This window comes from Armigeres subalbatus, chromosome 3 (genome assembly GCF_024139115.2).
Source record: "Armigeres subalbatus isolate Guangzhou_Male chromosome 3, GZ_Asu_2, whole genome shotgun sequence".
NCBI lineage: Eukaryota > Metazoa > Arthropoda > Insecta > Diptera > Culicidae > Armigeres > Armigeres subalbatus.
Window position 1 is genome coordinate 343301009 of NC_085141.1, and position 18976 is coordinate 343319984.

General features: G+C 41.2%; 1 protein-coding gene across 2 annotated transcripts in view; it reads left to right on the plus strand.

Annotated features, from left to right (window-relative positions):
* The window catches only part of LOC134225898 (ecdysone receptor), a 917337-nt gene that overhangs the window by 242273 nt on the left and 656088 nt on the right, over positions 1 to 18976 (plus strand). The gene's annotated exons all lie outside the window — the stretch shown is intronic.

The following is an 18976-nucleotide window of genomic DNA, read 5'->3' on the forward strand; positions in this document are numbered from 1 at the left end:
TTGACAAAGCGTTACAAGCATACTACAGTTCGCAAAAGCATACTCCATTTCGATACCCTAGAAGTGTCTATTATCCCAATAGATTGAGAGATTTGGGCTAGGATGTAGATGGGACGTCACTCTTCAATGGTATTGGCTTTTATGAAATGCTGGCACCACAGATCTTAGGAGAGATAAAGAAATTCCGGTCCTTTAAACCATCTCCCGCTCAAATCAGGTTCCGTATCGTGTACCCACTTCGTCAAACAGTCAGCTACGTTGTTCTTCGACGGAACCCATCGCCAGTATTCTGCTTGGGTTAACGACAAAATTTCCCCAATGCGATGGGCGATGAATTGCTTGTAGATTTCACGTAAGGACAGTGGAAGAGTCTGTCCAACAAGAGTCTTCAACTAAAATTGAGGGATGGACTAATGTTTGAGTGGAGCAACCTTGCTTCTCGCCATGATTAAAGAGCATCGTACACATACGACATCATCAATAGCGCGAAAGTAGACTGCGCAGTAGGGTGGTTCAAAAAATCGATTTTGCTCCACAGTGCTCATCTGATTCTTTACCATGTTCTGAGTGTCCTCTGAACATTTGAGCTCATTTGGATTAAAACTGATTTAGCACAAGCCGTTTCAAGTTTGCATGCAAATTAGCATGGGGAAATTTATTTTTTCATTATACTGTTAATGACGCTTCTTCATCAAGCGCATGTTAAAAGAAAACCTACATAACTAAAAGGAATACTCAACAGCTTTCACTCAGTGAAAACCGCAGCTCAATTAATCGTTCCAATAATTAGTAATCGAATTTAATCTATACCGTGGTTTTCTGGAGCTAACTGCATAACTCATCAACAGGCAACATTGCTGCTCGTGGCGCGAAAGATAGCACACACAAATCCAGGCTACTATGTTGCACTGCACATTTCAGTGATGCCCTCAAAGAAGTTTAACGATCATGACTGAAGATTCGCAACCTGTATTAAAATCGATTACTAATTATTGGGACGATTAATAAACATGCGGTTTTCGTTGGGTGAAAGCTGTTGAGTATCCCTTTTAGCTATGTAGGTTTTATTTTAACCTGTGCTTAATGGGGAAACGCCATTAACAGTATAATAAAAAAATAAATTCCCCCATACTAATTTGCATGCAAACTTGAAACGGCTTGTGCTAAATCAGTTTTAATCCAAATGAGCTCAAATTTTCAGAGGACACTCAGAACATGGTAAAGAATCAGATGAGCACTGTGGAGCAAAATCGATTTTTTGAACCACCCTACTGCGCAGTCATATCCTGCCTTACTGGTGTCGGTGTACACGTGCCACTGCAATAATTCTTAATATTTCGAATTCATCCAATGTAAAAAAACGACGACATTAAAAAATAATTTATAAATTAGCTGAACAAAATCAAGTTTAAGGCAGTTTCAAACCGAGGAAAAATTTGGTCGGATTTCGGTCCACACATAATTTAAATTTAGTTAGCAGTTCAGGAACTTGTCTGCGAATTTCGCTTCCATATGTGTGGGCGGGATTTATGGAATTCCGTTGTAGAAAATAAGAATTTCTGCCTTCAAGGTTGAAGGCTGGTTTACAGTTCGGAAAACGTGTCAAGAGATTTGGTCTCCCGCTCCTTTTTAAAATGCATGGGGGATCAAATCCGGTGACATGGGAGACCAAATCCCGTGACTGAACTTTTCTATAGTCGGTCTAAACTCCTCCTCTTGGCCAACCTGAGCGTTCAAATCTCCTATGATGATTTTGACGTCGTGGCTTGGGCAGCTGTCGTACTCACGTTCCAGCTGCGCGTAGAATGCGTCCTTATCATAATCAGTGCTTCGGGAGTGTGGGCTATGGACGTTGATTATGCTGATGTTGAAGAACCGGCCTTTGATTCTCAACCTGCACATTCTCTCATTGATCGGCCAGCACCCGATCACGCGTCTTTGCATATCGCCCATCACTATGAAAGCTCTGGTAGATGGTATGATTACCTCTAAACGTTCGCACCATTGATCCCTTCCAACAAACCTGCAGCGCTACGATGCCGAATCCTCGGTCCTTGAGCACATCGGCGAGTATGCGTGTGCTTCCGATGGAGTTGAGATATCTCGCTTAACTTTTCAAAAGGACCTAAGTAACATTTTTTTCATGAATTAATTTGAATAGCGCAATCAGCAGAAAAACATGAAAGCTTTCGATTGCAGTACTCAAATTAATTCATTAAAAAAATGTTACTTAGGTCCTTTTGAAAAGTTAAGCGAGATATTTGCAGTTCCACGAACCGAGTTTCCAACGCTAGTCCCTTTTCGTCGCAGTGGTCTTCGCCGATGGTTCCGCTCCGTACTCGCTTGTTGATTGTTCGTTGCGTGAGTTTTTTTTGGCTGGCTTGCAGGGCCTGACACCAAACCCCCTAAATTTCCAGAGAACCATTCCTCTTTATTCCCGGTGGACCATGGTGCACAGTTTCACTTAAAGTCCCTCGCTGGCACTCGAACGATGATCAGCCGCCCCTGACATGGTGAACGACCGCAAGATAGGGTCTATTTTATTCCTTCAGGTACGCGAAGTACCAATGGTACGCTTTACCCAGCATTTGCCGACTCCAACATATTCAGAAGATAAAGATTGGTTAATGTCATCTTTCAACAACTTTAGTTCCAGTTAAGCCGCTTTTTCAGTTTTCCAGTTAAGCCAGCTGAATCGCTTTCTAGTAAACACAATCAATTGAGTTTTTGCGGATAAAACTCGATCCCTAATTGTCAGGGCCCAAACAGTCAGATTGTTTAGGGAACTTTGCAAGACATGACATCTGCACATGAACCTCTTAGAGATGTCATGGCATCATCTGCAAGTTGTCTGTGTGTGCATTAGCTATTACTGAGTAGATTGTCTGACAGTACTTCTATGGAACTGATTCAAGAGCGCGTGAATTAAGAATGATTGATTTTTCAGAATGTTCCTAAAACAGAAAGAATATTGGCTGTTTCGCATACATGTTGGTCCATAACGTTCCGATTTTTGAAACTGAATGTAGTACAAAACCATATACCATCGTACGGGGCTTCTTTTGACTCCGGGAGGTACTTTGGATTTTTGATTTTCTGAAAAAAAAACTAAAAGAAAAAATCTATATCTTTCTATATAATAAAAACGAGTTGAGATTTCCTTCCTGACGATTTAACTCGCGAACGGATTGACCGATTTGCCAGATTTTTCCCCTGATCGATTCGTTTTGGGATTCGCAAGGTTTGTATATACAAAAAGTTGGTGAATTTGACGGGCAATGTAAAAAAACATTAGAATACAATTTTGGGTCAGCTGTTGAGGAAAACAAAACAATCGCACGGAAATTGATCTAGAGTGCGGTGCTGCAAATAGTTTATTGTGACATTTGCAACACCCAGGAAAAGCTGGGTTTCTTTCGCTAGTCTTATATATAAAAATGAAATGGTCTGTGTTCGTATCCGCATAACTCGAAAACGGCTGGATGGATTTTTTCATTTCTTCAGCAGAAACATTCGTTATAGTTTCCGACGGGTTTATATGATACTTCCTAATGGGAACATCACGAGTAAAGTTGAGCAAACCATGAATAACTAAAATTGTGATTCCTATGCGAACTTTACATGGGCAGTTCGGAATGCACATTCTCGCCTACTATGGAGGACAACGTCTGCCGGGTCGACTAGTAGTACATAAAATTGAATTTCTGTCTGTCTGAACCTTATAGACTCCGAAACTACTGAGCCGATCGATATGAAAATTTGTATGTATAGGTTTTTGGGGCCGGGGTGGTTCTTGAGATGGTTCGAGACCCCTCCCTCCTTTGGAAAGGGGGGCTCCCATACAAATGTAACAGGAATTTCTGCATATCTCGAAAAATAAGCAAAGAATAAATCTCGCTTAACTTTTCAAAAGGACCTAAGTAACATTTTTTTCATGAATTAATTTGAGTAGTGCAATCAAAAGCTTTCATATTGGTCTGTTGATTGCGCTACTCAAATTAATTCATGAAAAAAATGTTACTTAGGACCTTTTGAAAAGTTCAGCGAGAAATCAATTTTAGGCGAAACGAAGTTTGTCGGGTCTGCTAGTTCCTAATATATTTGAAACAAAAAGTTGCCATCCAACTATCCACAAGGCACTCGAATGATGATAGTGGCAATTTGAGAGTAGTTAACGTTGTAATTCTTGTTTCAAAATGTCCAAAGTAGTCCCGCACGAAGGTATGTGCACATGAATAAAAATCTATAAACTTGCAGGTAAATTAAGCACTCCGTCGCATTTAGATTATTTACATTGTCTAGCTTCACTCTGAACGAAATACAAACACTCCGCAATTGAGCATGGTTGTACACAGCTTATTAAGAGGGAAATGCAAACTCTTTAGGACAACTCTAACGGAAGAGGTGTGTAAGAGATAGGCGGGTGTTAATAATTAGCCTCTAGTATCAGATCACACGATACAAGCACACGTTTAAACACATGATTATGTTAAATACATGTGGGAAACGACGACGGGTTAACAATGTCTGAGGTATAATTGTTTCGCATTACCCTAAAAGACCATATAAATATGCAGAAATTCGTATGGGGGACGCGTTCAAAATACAATTTGATTATTCAAAGTATATACTGTTCCTATGTTTTTGCATAAGACTAGGTCTTTAGCTCCCTTTTTCTTGACGAGCCTTATTATTTGCACGCGTATTGATAAAAAAACAAATTTGCAAAATACTTCTAAATAGGAATTGAAGTTTTCATTAAAATAATGGTACATTACTGTCCCACTTTTCACCAGTCTCCCATTGGACACCTGATGGATGGGAACCAAACACTTACGTGACGGTTCATTATCAACATCGGATGGCTTTAAATAAAAGTCTCGTCGATTTTCCACCCGCACGTTTTTTTTTCCTGTGCGCACGTCTTGTAACAAGATAGTGTGCAAACAAATGCTCAAAGTAGTGAAACTGAAACCAGAATGGTCCGAACATAAAAATGGAGTTCTTTATGTCAGCATGCAGCTTTTTCGTTTGCTTCGCGAGGGAAAAGATGACGTCAGCATGCCCACCGATAAAATATAGGCGCCAGAGCAGAAAATCTTTGTTTTAATTTTTAACATTTTAATAATAACTCTGGCTGCTTCGAATACAGAAGTGAGACTTTAGTTAGCTTTTCGAATAGTTCTTTATGAATACTAATCTGTGAAGCCAGGATGTCCCGGAGAGAGTGCAGCGTTTATGAAATTGTGAAAATCTTCTGATTCGTGTTGCTTAAAATAACCCTCTTTGAATAATCAATTCTGCGATTATCTCTCGTTGGTTATGAGAAAATATGTTTACACTTCAATTCACCAAATAACTGCAAGTGCGGTTTGTTGAATACAAATCAGGCTTATTGCCCCAGAAAGCCTTCTTGGACGGCAGTATAGGTCCGCTCTAATCGCTATCATATTTTGCATTATTTATGGAAGGGTAGTTACCGGTCATAGATAAAAATAGCTCACCCGTCATGTTCTGAGAAGGATTCTCCCGGTATGCATTTTATAAATCTAGATGGATATAATTGGGTGGTGTGCCTGTTTTTTTATCGGATATCGCTTATGAAGGCACTGTATCTGACTTCTGATAATTTCTTCTTATTGCTCAAGCCTTTACAGATGTAGAAACCTTCCATATTCAAAATGGAGATTTATTACACCACACCACTGCAAATGCGTGATTGAACTAATAGAAATTAATTGGCATTAGCAATAAGTGATTCGGGCAAATTCCTTCTCTCGTTGACCACAAATAATAATTTGGGACTAATCACAAAATGTAAGAAGGAAGCAAGTCTCCAACATTCGAGGCCTGGCCTTGCCACGTTCTTACAAATGCCGAAGAAAAAGAAATGGTTTATGGGACACCTACTTTCATGGAATATGCAGATAGCTCGGCGGCATGGAAATATTTGTATGATTATGATTATGCATTTCAGTGAAGCTTGATTTCCTTGGTCCGTTAGCTAAACTTTGGAGAACACATAATGTCATCAAAACAAGTTTTGCTTTACCATTGCTTACGAGATGAATACGCACACTTTGCGCATTGAAGTGGGAAACTGTGAAAGAAATAATAATGATTGCCAGGTTCAGAATAAAATTTCGGAACCTTACCTAATTTTACACGCCAACCGATAGTGCTGATCAGCATTGTCAACCAAGTACCTTAGCCTAAAGCATAAAAAAAATTCTTCAATCGCCGCCGACGGCCATTGCTGATGTTACTTGGACGGTTGCCGCCGAAGACATCGTGTCAAGTCAATTCAGAAAGCTGCTTTCCCGCGCGCGTTTGCGGTTTTGCTGGAAATCATCGTGCGGTCATCATCAGCATCGGCAGCGCTCAATAGAATTTGTTTAAAAATAATAGTAAAGCAGGTTGTTCGGCAGCGAGTTAAAAATGAAATAGAAAATTGCAATTGCACAATTTTGCTATCTTTGTGAATTATTTTCTCCAGCAACTACCCGTCGATGGCCATCACTGGCAAAAATTCCTCCCAGTGTTCCTTACCAGTCATGACCAGCAGCAAAACGAAAGTAATAATTTTGCGATAAAATTTCATTCACATAAAATGATGGTCCTGAAAAAGGCTCATCAGTATGTGAGGAAATTTCGCTTTAGTACTGCTCTCACCGACGACGCCCATCATTGTTGGATGAATTCCGAAATCTTGATGATGTTGCTGACCATTATTTACATCAAATCGCCAAATACGCGAGAGAATACCACTGATGTCTGTGAAAACTTAAAATACTGGCGGAAAGAGATCACTCCAAGCAGCCACTACTGTTCCTGCTCATCCAGTCCGTTTGACATTCCAAACTTATTATGGTAAGGTGTAGCATCGTGGCTACTTGGATGAGTCTCACGGCAAGTGTATGTATGCAGGTTTTTCATTTTTTATTCGCCATACGTCACAATGTTCTCTAGTATCCCGGCTAGTACCACACAATTTCGATGCTGGGATCGCTCTCCGAAGAATTTTGAACTGATTAGCTCGCGCGCACTGATTGCTGGTTGCGATACGTCACGCGAAAATGAGCGATTTTCGAACTCCCCTCCCCCCTTCGTCGCACTTTTTGTATCAAACCTCTAACATTTTTGTATGTATCGTCACACTTTCTCTCTCTCCCTAGAAGCGTGACGTACTTTGTGGATGAGAATAAAACAAACATTTTATGTAGCATTTCCCCTAAGACGCTCTAAAATAGTTAATCAAACATTTTATGATAAATCTTCTTCTTACTGGCATTACATCCCCACACTGGGACAGAGCCGCCTCGCGGCTTAGTGTTCATTAAGCACTTCCACAGTTATTAACTGCGAGGTTTCTAAGCCAGGTTACCATTTTTGCATTCGTATATCATGAGGCTAGCACGATGATACTTTTATGCCCAGGGAAGTCGAGACAATTTCCAATCCGAAAATTGCCTAGACCGGCACCGGGAATCGAACCCAGCCACCCTCAGCATGGTCTTGCTTTGTAGCCGCGCGTCTTACCGCACGGCTAAGGAGGGCCCCTGATAAATCTATTTTATTGGATATAAGAAACTCAGTTAATGATAGAAAGTAATTTTTTTTTCGCAAGTATCAAACATTTGGTGAAATGTTTGATACTTGCGAAGTGAAAATTTCTAGTTAGTAGTTGCAAATTCTCAACAAGGTTTCAAGAAGCGTAAATCGGTTCTTCTCAAAAACCCAATTTGAAGCGAGAAAGAGTTGATTTGAGAAGAAATTTCTTTAAAGTGAAATGTAATTAATTGGCTATGATTGCGTCGTTAGCGATCCCAACCACATAAGTGAAGGCCGTGCACGAAAGTTGCTATAGAAAATTTATTAGCCGCGGTAGCTTCTGCAGCCATTTAGCGGTAGGAAGTAAAATTTTCGAAGAATCGTTTGATTGCTATCAGTACTTGTAAAGGCGCATGAAGACGCGTATATCGCCTCCTTTCATGGCCCCCATTTTGAACGGAAGATAGTTGAATTGAGACGAATATTCTTCAAGTTGAAAGTGGCGATTATGGCGTCGGTAGCGGTCCCAGCAGCATCAGAGCTATCCGTCGGCGGCAGTTGCTGCAAAAAAAATTGCCGTGCTATCATTTGTAACCATTCAGCAGTATAAGGAGAAATCTTTTCGTAAATGCAAGCATCAAATTGAAATATGGCAAATCAAACCCTCTTCTTTGTATAGTAGTGGGTCTGGCAAAGGACCGATTTTGAATATTGTGCGTCGTTGCAATTACAAACAGCAAACGAACGAATTTCAATCGATTTCACTTGAGTGCTGTTCCTACTGACGACTAGTTTTCTGCAGCAACCACCGCCGACGGCCGCCATTGTTGGATGAATTTTCACTTTAATTTATTGGAACATTTTCGGTAAAACAAATTCTTTTCTTTGTATAATGGTTGCCCTGACAAAGGTTCGAATAATTTCTATTGTACCGACATGACCGATGAGTCATTGCTACGGACGCCAGCTGGTACATGCTCGAAGGTAGATGACGCGCTGCTGCAGCTGCCACGACCGCCATAGACGCTTCAGAAGCGAACATTTTTCTTCCGTCAACGCCATGCGCGCGCATGGCACGGCTCCTTTTATGCACAGAGAAAATCAAACATTGGGTAAAAAGGTGCGTACTTTACATCAAACTGATGTCCGTGCTAGGGATGCATGGACAGGATTAGTTAGTTCTACATTGTTTACTGGGCGTGGAAGAATTAAAAAAAATATTGTTTGACGTTGATAATCAATAGTTTTAATACAAAGAACAATCTGAGTGAACTACGCACCAAGAGAAAATAATGGAAGAAGAACTAGGGCAAACCAACCAATGCCGCGATAGAGTGATCAAAAACTAGAGGAGCCAGAGTGTCAGCCCGTCAACGATACTCGGTTTTGGATATGGAAGCACTCATGTCGACGGTAGATCCGAGTATGGGTGAAATTCGGGATCGAAAAGGCTGTACTCGACCACATCTTACACATTTAAATTATGTTGCTGACCTCAGCAATTTTTTTGCTGAGGTATTGGTAATTTGTTTTTCCGGTATTCGGCCAACATTTTATCGAAACTCGGCAAAACTGATTTTTTACCGTATTAGGTAACAATTACCGATGACTCGTAAAGTTTTGCCGAGATTCGTCAAAATGATTGCCATAATTTGGATTCAATCATAAATTTTTGAATTTTTAGTTTGAAAATGAAATCTACACACAAGCGTTTATTGGATCTCGAGATCGTAACAGAGGCAGACCCAGCCCCCCAGCCTTCTAACCTATATTATATATATATATATATATATCTATATACATAAAAATGAATTTCTGTCTGTCTGTGCCTTATAGACTCGGAAACTACTGAACCGATCGACGTGAAAATTTGTATGTAGAGGTTTTTGGGGCCGGGGAAGGTTCTTAAGATAGTTCGAGACCCCTCCCCGCTTTGGAAAGGGGGGGTCCCATACAAATGAAACACCAATTTCTTCATAACTCAAGATCTAATCAGAAAATAAATCAATTTTAGGCGAAACGAAGTTCGTCGGGTCTGCTAGTACATACATAAAAATGAATTTCTGTCTGTCTGACCCTTATAGACTCGGAAACTACTGAACCGATCGGCGTAAAATTTTGTACACAGGGTTTTTTTTTTGGACCGGGGAAGGTTCTTAAGATGGTTCAAGACCACTCCCCACCTTGGAGAGGGGGGCTCCCATACACAAATTTCTGCAAAACTCGAAAACTAATCAGAGGATAAATCAATTTTAGGCGAAACGAAGTTCGTCGGGTCTGCTAGTTAGCAATAAAATTCATCTCTTTTCGATAAATAACAATTTGGTTATTTTTATACTACTTTGTACCTATTTATTTATTGCTTATTTGAATTTACGTATTGAAGATTGTCGTTTTTTGCTCCACTTTAAAATGGGTAATTTTCAAGGATTTTTTGTAATTTGGATTTATTTGATTTAAAAACGTTTCCCTCTTGCATATATTGGTTAGGTGTTTCTATTGATCACTTTTCAGAGACATGAAAAAATTCTCCAATCTAAACTAAACAACTCATTACTTTTGTACAGGCCCACCTAAATAGTTGATTAGTTCGATGTTCTTTCTCCTGATAATGAAAGGCCTCAACACACTATGACGTGAGGTAGGTCCGGGTAGATCAAGTCAATAAGAACGAAACAAAATAAAACATTGACGACGGTGGCGGCGCGGCGGCGGAAACAACGAGAATAACGAGTGCAATGCATGGCGCGTCATCGTGTGTGGACGAAAGTCGCCTGACTTGACTGGTCTAATTATATCACGAAATGACGACGACGACGACGACGACTCCGACATATGTTGTGAGAATACCACACATGTGCCACTTCCAATGACTGACTGGTGGTAAATACGCTCGCAGTGCACTCACAAGGCCAAACCTTTGAGAACATTGGCATTTTGGGCCGGCTACTTGAATTGTGGCATCGGAGCAGAAGCGGTTGCGAAGATCCCTCACTTGCTTGCTGTTGTAGGGCACCACGGTGCATCACTTTGCATCGACATCGGACAAGTTCTTGTTTGCTGTTTTTTCGCAGTTCCCGAGAATATAGGCCGGAATATCGTGTTTCGTTGCACTTGGTTTAATTCCCGCCAGTTCCTTGTGTGGTTCGAGGGGGTAGGTGGCGTCTCGGCATACCATGCCATGTGTGTTGTGTGTTGGACCTTTAACCATGATGATGACGACCCATGGTGGTGAACATAGGTGTTCGAAGGTCCAATTTTCTTGGACCATTCGATCAAGGAAAAGTCAACGCTTCATACCGGATGTACACTAGGGCAGTTCAAATTTCAAAAATGTTCGAAAATTCCAACTCCCATATGTCTATTAGCATCATTTCGATAATATAGGAGTCCTGGCAAAATTTCAGGCAATTCGGTGGCCATTTAGGGGTGGCGCGAAGTCAATTTATGTTTATATGGAAATTTGTATGGGAAAAACTTAAAATTTGTTCAAATCCCCGTACAACTCTTAAATCGTGATGAATTCAAATAAACATCCACAACCTCCATTTTTGGAATCTATTTGAGCTCAACCAGTGGGTAACTCATTAATTTTGATTTATATTTCCATTGCTACCTTGAGGCTAATTACACCATTTTAGCCATTTATCCCATATTCACACTGTCAATATAACCGTTCAATCCACTCATAACTAATGTGTTATCCGGAGGTCTCATTTATATAGAATCCAAAAATGGAGGTTGGGGATTTTTATTTGAATTCATCACGATTTGACAGCTGTAGGGAGACTTGAATAAATTTTACGTTTTTTCCATACAAATTTCCATATAAACATAAATTGACTTCGCGCCACCCCTAAATGGCTACCGAATTGCCTGAAATTTTGCCAGGACTCCTATATTATCAAAATGATGCTAATAGACATATGGGAGTTGGAATTTTCGAACATTTTTGAAATTTGAACTGCCCTAATGTACACTAGGGTGGCTCAAAAAACACTTTTTCAAATTTTTTCGCAGTTTTCTGCATAACATTCTGTATTAAATTCTTCAAGATCTGAATGAGTATCATAGTGCTTCATCGTAAGTTGTGCCGTCCAACTGCAATTTACTGATTTTGGCATATATTTTTGCATATGAACTTTCAACGAGTTTAGCACCGCACAAATGTTGACCGAGTTGGCTGAAATTTTGTCCAGAGCATCAAGGCATCAAAGAGAACCGAATGAGAGGGCGGCCCATCAAAAAACTGAACAAAGTTTTTCCCATTCTAATTTGAGCCACCCTAATGTACACTAAAGTCGCTTTTTACGCGTTTTTTTACACAAATCGCTATTTAAGCAATTTTTTCACTTGAATTTCGGGATTTCCGCAATTTTCTCAGACATATTTTGGGATTTACGCGGTTTTACGTTGTTTGAATTCACGCTGCCCATATCTTCAGCGTACAAACTGACTCCAGTGTGTGCTGGTTTTAAACATAGTAATCTATTAGCATTTCCTTAATTATTAATTTAAAGCTTTCTATGCTCGCCATTGCATGAGTATGTATTGTGTGGCAAATGCAATGGATACACTATGCCCAGGGGGTCGAGAATGTTTCCCACCCGAAAACATCCTATATCGGATCGAGAATCGTTCTCGCCATTTCCGGATTATGCGCCTTTGTTCGCAAGGCTAGCTGGAGACTTCAATCCAGCATAGACGTCAAATTAATGCAACTTACAGAGATTTTAGCTGGGGCAGTTCGTTTCTGCTAACTTACACGCGCGTTTTCTCTCGAACGGCAACTTCTCGCTTACGTCTACTGATGCCAGTAGAGGGGCTCGGAATGTTCTTTGCTGCTGCAATGGATGCGTTCTGGAAAACTTTCTTCGTCTTGGTTTTGCTGATTCCTAAGTGTCTGCCGGAATAAACGTAAAGTCCGACGCAATCCACGTGAAGGAATAATGATAATAATCAATAAACTGTCACACTTCTTTGTCGCTCTCTAACTTTCTCCATAGGATGACCACCAAACGTCGTTGACAGCCCAGCTTTCACGGCGGGCTTATTTGTAATGTAATTTGTAATTATAACTTCTCATGTGTGAAAGTAGGCGAGTTGTAATCGGCGAAAACTTTGCAAATAATAAACACAATCATTTTAATGTAAACCTAACTAATACCAATTTAATGTCAACAATGAAGCTCAATCGAATGTTTGGCATTGTGTTTTGATGTTATGTAGGAAAATAAGTTCAAAGTAGCATTTACCAATGCTTCGAATCGAGATACAATTATCGAACGATTCTTACTGGATATGTGATCGCTTGATAGTGTTGTTCACCCTCGATTATTTGAAAAAAAAATATTTTTATCATCCTTCTCAAATCTTGATCTAAGAATTATATAGGGGAACTGCTCCTGGAGTTCACCTCATGGGTCCGATATTTATCCCATCGAAAACAAAGCAATGGAAAGCAATTTGAGCAGTGAACATGCATGTTGACAAAAAGAAGCGAAAAAATTGGTGCTTTATTTTTTGTTTCGCGATGAGATGAATATATGTTCAGTGAGATGGAGATCGGGACAGTTCTCCTACATCACCAGGGTTCGTAATGCTCACTCAATCTCAGGAGCACAGGATGAACAACGGAAACAGATTCATCCTGGGCTTGAAAAACGGTTGCTTTGGTCTCATCGAACAGAAAAGTCGAAAACCTGTACATTACATAAGTAGTTCAACGTCACCTTTGCGTACAACCCGATTGGGCTGCACCTTTGAGTTTTTTTTATCCTCGTCAACAGCATTTGGGAAAACCGCACTTTTCCCGACGAGTGGAGAAAAAGCTACGTTATTCCCATCCCGAAGAGCAGTGTGAACAGTCGCGATGCTTCCAAATTCAGGCCAATCTCCCTGACCTCGTGTGCGTCCAAAACCGTTGAAAGGATGGTCAATCGGCGACTTAGGGAAAAACTGGAAGCTGACGGAAGGTTTGGCCATCGTCAACACGCTTTTCGCCCAGGATATGGCACCAGCACATACTTTGCCAACCTGGGCAGTGTGCTTCAAGAAGCGTATGAGGAAGGCAAGCATGTTGACCTAGTGTCACTTGATATCGCCAAGGCTTTTAGCCGGACCTGGACCCCATTGGTCCTTAGAAAACTACAAGACTGGGGTATCACAGGCAATATGCTTGCTTTCGTCAAGAACTTCCTCTCTCGACGAACCTTCCAAGTGCTTATCGGCGGTACAGCATCGAATGATTCACCTGAGGAAACCGGCGTCCCCCAAGGGTCGGCCCTAGTGGAAACACTTTTCCTTATCGCTATGGACGGGGTCTTGAACGTTCTGCCCTCAAATGTATCTGTGTTTGTATACGCAGACGACATCTTGTTGGTCGTAGTTGGTAGAACACCTGCCCAAGCAGCACAACTTGTTTCACTACTGAACATTTCACTCTGTTCCCGAGCAGCACATGTCAGTCAAAAATGGTTGCAACAACTTGACTGTGACTAAATCTGGTCGCATATGATTTGCAGTAACTTATGTGGAACATGTGTGCTGCTAGGGTTGCTACTATTCGGAAAGAAACAATCTTTACGTATATGCCATCAAATATAACTCTCTTGCAATCTAAAAAGCGCAAGAGGTGGAGCCTACGGAAACATCCTACGATTGCAGTAAAATTGCAATAATGATGCAAAATACTACAGCGGAAAAAAATTAAATATAAAACTGATTCGATTTATGAATCTTGTGAGCACCATTCAACACTTCGAAGGGACTGCATGTTGACTCACCATAAAAACCATACGATTATGAAGTTTTGTACTCAGGTTTCCTTGTAGCATCTCATAATTAGCATTTAACTATTGAACGTAAATTCCCATATAGCATATTTATAATTAAAGCACAATTAAAGGTTTACAACGAATTCCCCAAAATAACATACCTCAACCTTCCATCAAAGAAAACCCCAAACATTAAAACTGCCAGATCAGGTAAACTTCTCACCTTTAGTCATGACCGTCATAAACGGTAAATCCCAAGCGTAACGGCACGCAATGCCAAGAACACTCAGTCATCAAACATGTACCTAGCATAAGCAAAGAAGTGTAAACCCTAATATATCAGAAAGCAAGACCAATAAAGAATGTTGATCAGTAAGAAAGTACTCGCATGACTTGTCGTTTGATCCGATCATACCGCAATCCTATTTCGGCGTAGCATCTACGGCAAACATAGCTCATCCTGTTACTTTATTATCACAGGAAAAAATTATGAGTTGTCAACAACAGGAGCACAAAATTAAACGTCGGACAAGCCATCATTGATAGCCGCCTGCTCTATGCCTAGAGTTTACATGTCCTGCCTACCGAAGCCTCACCAACACTCTTTCGCCTGTTTCGCCAGCTACGTCCGGACAGCCTCCGGTTTATTCCCGTCCACTCCCGCTGAAGCTGCATGTGTTAACGCTTTTAATGGCCATTTGCCGTAAAGCCGCTTCCTTCGCTGTTACTACCTCAGGTGAAGTCAGGATCCCTCTCCTCGATGAGGCTGACCGGATCCTAAAAAGTGTATCCGGTACTAGCCTCTCCCCAGTGGCGCGGGTCCACTGGCACGGATTGAAGGGCTGGCAGACGCCTTCAGTAATCATCGACCGCACCATCGCTTCGCGGTTTAAAAGGGGTTACAACACAGAGGAACTCCGACGGTCTGTATTAGAACTGCTTGCAACACGCTTCCGGAACAGCTAGATCCGGTACACCATCGGTTCCGTATCCAGCCGAGGAGTCGGCTTCGGCATCTATGGACCCAATCTGGCCATGTCGGAGAGCCTGCCACGCCAGTGCAACATTTTTTTCCGCTGAAGCCGACGCCGTCTTTGTTGCGACCACCATCCCAGCGAGCGTGGTTTCTGCCCTCCAAAGCGAGACACCTCAAGCACCCCTGCATCCAGGGAATACTATCTGGGATGATCCCCGGTACCACCTTTGCCTGGATCCCCGGCCATTGCGGCATTAGGGGAAATACCGAAACCGACGCCCTAGCGAGTGTCGGACACGAGGGTCTATTATACATCCGATCCGTCCCGCTGGCCGACGTTAAGAAATAGACGAAGAGCGTCGTCGGCCAGAATTGGGCTCGGATATGGCGATAGAGGACACTTCCTTAGGAAAATTAAAGGAAGCATTGACTCCTGGAATGAACCAGCCACCCAAAAAGAGCAGCAGGTCATCTCAAGGCTCCGGACCGGCCACACAAGGGTCTCCCACAATTTTGGTGGTGGCCCTTTCCGGTCCCGTTTTGATCTTTGTGACACTGAAAATTGTCTAGAGCACTTCGTATGTTGGTGTCCCAAATACGACTACCCCAGAAATCTTTATGGAATACCGGGTAGTATTCGGGACGCACTGGCAGATGATGAAGCTGCAATGGGTGCCATCTTTTGCTTCCTGAAGGACGCCCGATTATTTTATGAAGTTTAACACCCTGATAGCCTCATAACAACAAGCCTCGAGAATGAGGCCCTTCACAACAGGTAACCGGGCATTTCCTAAATATGAGATTCTCATGAGATTCTTCCAAGTTTTTCGAATTTTCAACAGGAATTGCTCTAAAGTTTTCACGGGAATTTCTTTAAAATTTTCACGGGGAAATTGTTTAGGAGTTTGCCTATGCCACCGAGCATGCATGTTTCGAATTTAACAGAATTTCCTAGTATTTTTTTCAGTATGATCTTCACCTTTCACGTCGCAAACCGCTTTCGACCTTATGTCACCTCGTCCGCCCAAGCAGCATTTTCGGTCGAACGATTTTTTTTCGGCAGCTCGGGCAAACAACACTATATGTTAATTTCGGCCAAATGGCCCTTTTCTACTAAACGACCATCAAGGCCTTTTTTGCTAAATGACCTATTCGATTAGACATCTTTTCAGTCAAATAACCTGTTCGGCCGAACGACATTATCGGCGATATGTCTATTTCGGCCAAATGATTTTATGCCAGTCGAGTTTCGGATTAATGACATATTCGGCCAAACAACAAACGGCCCTCCCCCGTCAAAACATTTGATTTCAACGTGAAATTCTGTGGATTTCAATAGGAAATCCTTGGAAATTTACGCAGGAAATTCTTCGAGATTCCCAAAAGAACCCGGGAGATTTCTGTAATTTCCATTATTAAAGGCGTCAGTCGTCTAAGCGTATTTGCAAGCCATGGAGTGTGAGATTGATTCCCGCCCTAGTAAGGAGAAAACATTTCGTGAAGCGGAAAACGCTCCACTTGTTCACTAGGTGCTGTGTGAATGTCCTGTCCGTTGTCTAATGTTAAGTGTTAAGTATTCAGTCTGTGCGAGCTCTGGTCAAAAATGGTGATCCTGTCTTTCTTTATTTTAAATTCTACAAAAAGATCTTCCTAATTTTTAAGGAAGTTTACTCAGAATTTCAACGGTAGTGTTTCCAAGATTTCGAAGGATATTCTTCAGAATTTTCATCAAAAGTTCTTAGTTTTTACGAAAAGCTTTTTCGATTTTTGAACGAAAAAATATAAGGAAGTTTAAAAAAAAATAGCCTTTTCACGAAACATCCTATGGAGTTTCAACGGGATTGCCATTAATTGTTGGCGGTGATGGCGCACACCTCAAACCACCGTGTGGTCCTCCGGGAAATCTGGAGGAACCCAAAAAATGAATACTTCTAAATTTCACCATTAAGCACCAAGATTTTTCTGATGCATTTGTTTTTGTGTTATGAGTATGCACTTAATGTAACGGCTTATACAAGCTGTGGCCTTCCGAAAATTCCGGAATATCCGTGAAATAAAACAATAAATAATTTCATCGCATAGCACCATTTGACATTCTAACAACGGAATTTATTTCATTTGATTTATTCAAACTGAGGCCTCTTCGTCTACATTCAGCTCGGTCAGTATTTGCACGTCGCCAATTTTGTAATCCACGGAAGGACCTCAAATCGAACCACCTTGCTCTCTGCGCAACTCGCCTTCTTGTCCCCTGCGGATCCCCATCAGGTACCATTTTTGCCAAGACATTGTGTATGGATCATCTTGGCCACCAAGTGATTCTTTAGAAAATGAAAATATTCATTTAATAATTAAGGGAAGATTCATCAATTACGTAACGCAAAAAATGGCCATTTTCAATCCCCCTCCCCCCTATGTCACACTTTTTGTATGAGGTATCTAAAAAAATTGTATGGATTGTCACACTTCAGGGAATCCCCCCTCTAAGCGTTACGTAATTAATGGATGTTTCCTAAACACAAAGATTTTTTGTAAAATAATCAATTTTTCATATGAATATTGAGGCTGTTCACCAATTACGAAACGCTGGAAGGAGAGGCAGCCGGTTAGACCGTGCGTTACGATTCATACAAACCAATTAAACCTTCCATACAAAAAGCGTTACGAGGGGGAGGTTGGAGGTTCAAAATCGTCAAATTTAGCGTTACGTAATTTGTGAACGAACCCATTCCGGATATTCCGGAGGACCATTTAGTAGCATGAGTCACAATGTCAATGCTATTCTCAGAATGTACATACGAATGCTTAAAAAAATATCGGTGCTTTGAATTGAAATTCATAAATTGGCCATTTTTTGGAATGTTCTTGATTTCCGTTCCCTTAGGGTTCTTCCACAAAATTCGTAACGCTGAATTTGATACATTTGATACCCAACTCTCCCTCTCGCAACCCTTTTTTATGGATGGTTTAATTTTTTTGTACGGACCGTAACGCTTGGTCTGACTTCCTCCCTCCCCATAAAGCGTTATGTAATTTGTAAACAGTCCCTTAGGAAAGCGAGAAAGGCTCTATTATTACTAGGTGTCTTGCACATATTGGATACGTTACGGATATACACTGATAATACATATTTCTATTTTTGTAAGATGGGTAAAAATATTACTCCGGATAATCGAGCCATTTTCGCCGGATAATCGAGCCTCCGGATTATCGAGTCCGGTCTGTACTGCCACATTACAAAGTGGCGTTCTGATCCTTTCCTAAAAAGAATGGTCGAAAAACAAAGGATTTCTTGTAAATTGGCAAATTTTGACGAGGATCTTATGGATAATGGCCTCACCACAACTTCAATCCTTCAGAGGCAAACGTTACCACTGGAGAACAGCGCATCATCAGGACCACAGCAGGACATCGAGATACGACCAAATACCCCCAGGAGCCCCGAAGGCAAAGTTTCCCACCAACCCCGTGAAACCAAAACCTTGGCTTCGTCTACTCTATTTTGATTTCAACGTTTTAACTGTAGCATCGTCAATCATCCGTATTCCTATTATTCAGAAGTATCACCATCATGTTGTGTTTTGAAGTGTTAGAATTAATTAGGATTAAGTAAGAAAAAAGCAAATTGGTGATGCCCATTTTATCAACTCAGCCCCTGCTGAACAACATTGGA